We start from the raw sequence: 4,812 nt of genomic DNA on the forward strand, positions 1-4,812 counted from the left end.
GCCTCCCTGCCACCGAGGCGTCGTCACTAATCATAGAGGCAGCAGGAACTTGTTCCCACTCTGCTGGGAATAAGCTCCCTTGCTCTATCTGGAGTATTCTATTTTGCCTGCAGATCCCACAGACGGTGGCTTTCTTGGGAAAGACTTGTCAATCATCTCACAAGAGCCTGTTCTTGAGACGTGTGTGCACCCACCCCCACCCACCTACCCACAAACACACACAAAACTGTTCTGAAGTTGCTTATTTATATGCACACTATATTCCTACTAGACTATATCCTTTGAGGTAGAGAACTTTTTTTTAATTCTGTATCTCTTGTTCTTAAGAAAATAGGTTGTCATTAAATATATGATGAAGGAATGAAGGAATGAATGAATGAGGAGGTGCCCTTCCTCCCTGGTGGCAGTGGGGACATAGCTGTGGCCTCTTCTTCCTGGTGCTGGGACATGAGAACTTAGGAAGGGAAGGAGCCCCCATCCAGGGAAGGAAGCAGAGGGACTCTGTGCAGCTTCCCCCTTATTTCCCTTCATGACACCACACTCACGGAACAAGTCCACGCATGCTTTCTCATCAGTGTGTGAGGTAGGACAGGAGACGTTGTTTCCCTGTGTACCAGGAAGGAAATGGGGGTAGGTGAATTTCCCAGGATCGCATAAGCAATCAGTTAGAGACCTGGGACAAGACCACAATCTTAGTTGGCCTGGTATTTAGTTTTTTTGGTTTTGGGGGTTTTTTTACTACTAGCCCTCAACACTCTGACTTCATGGAGTTGGTTTCTGAAATACAGCTTAAGTTTCTGACTGAGAACCCTTCAACACACATTTTGGTAAAAGTCAGTGTGTACAGGGCCTATGGACTGGTTTTCCTGGGGACAGCATGCCATGGGGAGATATAAACCTAAGCATAACCCGTGCAAGCGTAGGAAGAAACCTCCAGGACTGAGAAGCAAGATTCTGGAGCAGAGCCTCAGACAAGGAGTGAAAATATTTCCATGAAATTCTGGCCATGGTCTCAGTTCTCATAATTACTAGTTGGTTGAGAATTCCCTTACCTGTCTGAGTCTCATTGTTCTCATCTTCCAAAGGAAAACAGTATTATCTGCTGTACTTCAGCGTTCATGGCGATCTGTTGCATTACTAAACATGAAAGCTGCCCCAAAGTATGTAGCCGACATGCGGAAGGCTACTAATCTGGGTTTAGTCACAGTCAGTCCTGAAGTCAGCATGTCAAATTACGTTCAGATCACTCTCCAACATCTACTGGGCAACATCTAGCATTGTTCTCATGCATCTAACACGCCCAGCTTCCCTGCCAGCGTACAGATTGCTGCTTCTTTCCATGAGCACAGAAGACCTTGCTGACTTGCTCCTAAGGAACATGTGGTAGAAAAAGCACGAATATGTAATGTAAGAGTCAGACCCAACTGGGTAAAAGCATATTCCTGTCTCCCACATCATCACAGGCCGTCCAGGAAATAGGGGGGTGGAGAAAGGGGGGCAAAGGTACCTGCAGGCTTCTCATCACCGTATCCCTTTCCCCTCCTTCTTCATTATTATTTTACTGACAACACCATGATTATGATGATGTCATTATTTGCCAGAATGCATGGTTGAAACATGTAAGTCAAATATGTACATTATGCAAGACCTTGAGGATTACAAATCAGAGATTCAAAGCCCTTGGTCATAATTGAAGTAGCAAACTCTGGGGTGAGCCTTCCGGTCATTATTCGGAATCAAGTCAGTCAGCACTTTCTGCCTCTGGATTGCATAGCTTAGCCCTGTCTCTGAGCTGGCTGAATCCTTAGGTCTGTGACTTCCATCGTGTGTCAGCTTCCCTGAGAAGTGTGACTCAGTTTCTGCCCTGCCATCATCCCGTCCTGTTGCAGACTTCCAATGACTGTTAAGGAAAAGGAGGAATAGGACCCCAGAAGGCAAGGTTGAATTTAAGAATTGGCAGAAGTACCCAGAGTCAACCTTGGCTTGCCTTGCTCTCCCAGCAGGGTCCGTGTTTAACCCACAGCACACAAGGGCTTGGCTTTGGAGATGGTGTGTGCCCCTTACACACTCAGAGTCTTAGCAGCAGTGATTAATCAGTGGATATCTCACCTGAGTTCCTCTGGCCAAGCAAAGACTCAAGATAATTTACATTTTTGTGATATCAGAATAAAATTTTGATCAGTTTGGCTTTTCCTATACCCCTTCCCACCTGGGGGCGCCAGAGTTGTGGTGGGTAGGGGTGGGACATACTAATGAGAGGCCAGACCGAGAGAGGAACAAGGCTCTGCTCAAAACCCACCCCTACAAGTTTTCCCCAGAACCTTATCTCTCTCCCCATGCTCTTCTCAGGGTCCCTGTTTCAGTCACGATGGTTCTCAGAGACTGGGACAGCAGGTGCTGGAATCTTCTCCTTCCTTTCAGTCTTAGCATATTACAATTCATCCCCCACACTCTAGCCAGAGGTAGCTTTTCAATTGTAAATTTGACAAAGTAATTTACTGCCTAAATTGGGTCAGTGACTACCAGTTACCCTTCAAAATCCTTAAGAAGGTTTTAAATTACTTGGCAAGCCAGCCCAAACAAGTTCTCATGCTTTAACTCTTACCACACCTTCAGAGAGTGTCACCAGATTACCTCAAGGACAAAGGGGAGGAGAAAAAAATAGCACATAGAAAATAGACACAACAACTTGCATTACATTCTCTCACTCCGTGGAGCTCACGTATAATCAGGGTGAAGCTCAGTGCTTCTCTGCCACAGTCCTGTTCCATACGAAGGCCCGGAATGTTGGGCTTTGCATTGGATCACCTACATTTCAAGATGGAAAAAAATATGAAGGGGATTATCTCTGTGCCTACTCAGCCTTTAGGAATCCAGCTTTTTAAAAACATCTTATTTAAAAAGGACCCTGAAACTGGCCCTTGTCACTGTTCTTCTGTGTCCTTCAAGAAACTTGTTAGGTTCAGTTAGTATGTGATGGACGCCAGGCTTTCATGCCCACATAGTACTGGCGCTGAACTGGATTCTGAGTAAAATCCGGACCTGCTTTAGCCACAGTGAACGTTTGAGAGCCGTGCTGCGGGGTCTATGGTTCTCTGCAAAAAGCAATCTGCTTTCCACTTAAACTCAATTTGGCAAGTGTGTGTCCAATAAAAAACAGGGGCCCTTGAACCTCAGCCCCACTCCCAAGCAGCACCCTGCATGGAGAGGGGGAAACAGAGAGAGACTTGACAACCACAGCACTCCTAGCCGTTGGCAAAGACCCTATCAGTGGTCAAACTCGGCAGATCGGCACCTGCCCGAGCATACTCTTGTAAAGTGAACTGTAATAATCCAATTAAGCAAAAATGAGACTCTTTCTGTAAATAGCATAATTAAGGCCCTGGAATTAGCAGGCAGCCATCTCAAGTATAGAAAAGCCCAGAGCACATGGACATGAATAAACATACCTGGAAAGACGAAAGGAGAAATGTTTATTCAGAGCAGAGAAAGTGCAGTTTCCAGAGCCAGGCTCAGCTAAGAAGGAAAACGAAAGAGAATATTGGAATTCCACAATGTATTACATAACACATGTTGTGAATGATTATGCTCAAATTAAACGCACGGCAAGCGGCTCTCATTCAATAGTTCCGGTATTCTCCATTAATCTCTGCTAATGTCCTCATAAAATTCTGCATATTGTAATCGATATCTGTACTTGGTCGAATAATATACAAGTTAAATTTCTAATCCCGATCCTGAAAATGATAGCGGGCAGACCAGGTACAAAGCAGCACTTTGACATTTGCACACAGGGTGCAATAATGTTGTGCATTTCATTCATTGAACAATTGTGCGTTGATTTCATCACACAGGCCAAGCACATTCCTAAAGGCTGAGGAGACACTACTAAACAAGTCAGAAACTAAATACATTCACATCGTAATGGAATTGACAGATGATTATAAGGCAAAGATATAAAAAAAAAAACCCAAGTCAGTTTCAGATTGTGATAGGTATTTTAAAGAGAAAGTGGCAGGGTATATTGAAGCCAGTGGTGACAGCTAATTCAGTGAGTAGGGTCTGCGAGGGACGACCTATGAAACACCAAGAGCCACAGAGGGAAGGTGATTGTTCAGTGAAGACCGAGAGACCCAGTGAAAAGGAATGACTGCACCTTCTCAGGGAAAATACGAAAGGGATTGAGGGAACAGAGCCAGGAGAATTGGAAAAAATATAATCTTGGCAACTAACTTAGTATCTCTGCAGCACATTAGAGATCTCAACGGGAGTCCACGGGTATTTCCTTTAGCTTCTCCTCACACTGGTGAGGTCAGGGAGGCTGCTATCATTATTCCCACTTTATAAATAAGAAAAAGGAAGCTCCAATAGGCACCTGACTACATGTCTTATCCTTCAGTCCACAGCTAACCAATCACAGCGCTAGGTCTAGAACAGGAGTCGGCAAACAGCCTGCAGACTGAACTCGGTTGGCGCCCTGCTTCTATTCATGAAGCTTTAATGGAACATGGCCCATTTATTCACTTTCACACTGTCTGCAGCTGCTTTCACGCTACAATGGCAGAGCTGAGTAGTTGCAACAGAGAGTATATGGCCTGTAAAGCCTAAATTATTTACTATCTGACTTATTACACAAGAAAAAATGGGCCAACCTATGATCTAGAACAACAGTTTCCTAATTCTGAGTTCAGTGTAAGATCCTGTGTATGGCCCTGGCTGGTGTAGCTCAGTGGATTGAGCACGGGCCTGTGATCCAGAGAATCACTGGTTCCATTCCCAGTCAGGGCACACACCTGGGTTGTGGGCCAGGTC

At 45.0% G+C, this 4,812-nt stretch overlaps 1 long non-coding RNA gene across 1 annotated transcript; it reads right to left on the reverse strand.

Annotated features, from left to right (window-relative positions):
- Window positions 1–1,256: 1,256 nt before the first annotated feature.
- On the reverse strand, window positions 1,257–3,502 carry LOC123478036 (uncharacterized). Its single transcript, XR_006653137.2, has 3 exons — window positions 3,450–3,502; window positions 2,699–2,808; window positions 1,257–1,369 (listed from the first exon to the last, which is right to left on the reverse strand). It is a non-coding gene; the product is annotated as an uncharacterized lncRNA (long non-coding RNA).
- Between the last annotated feature and the right edge of the window lie 1,310 nt (window positions 3,503–4,812).

The sequence above is a fragment of the Desmodus rotundus genome, chromosome 4 (genome assembly GCF_022682495.2).
Source record: "Desmodus rotundus isolate HL8 chromosome 4, HLdesRot8A.1, whole genome shotgun sequence".
Lineage (NCBI taxonomy): Eukaryota > Metazoa > Chordata > Mammalia > Chiroptera > Phyllostomidae > Desmodus > Desmodus rotundus.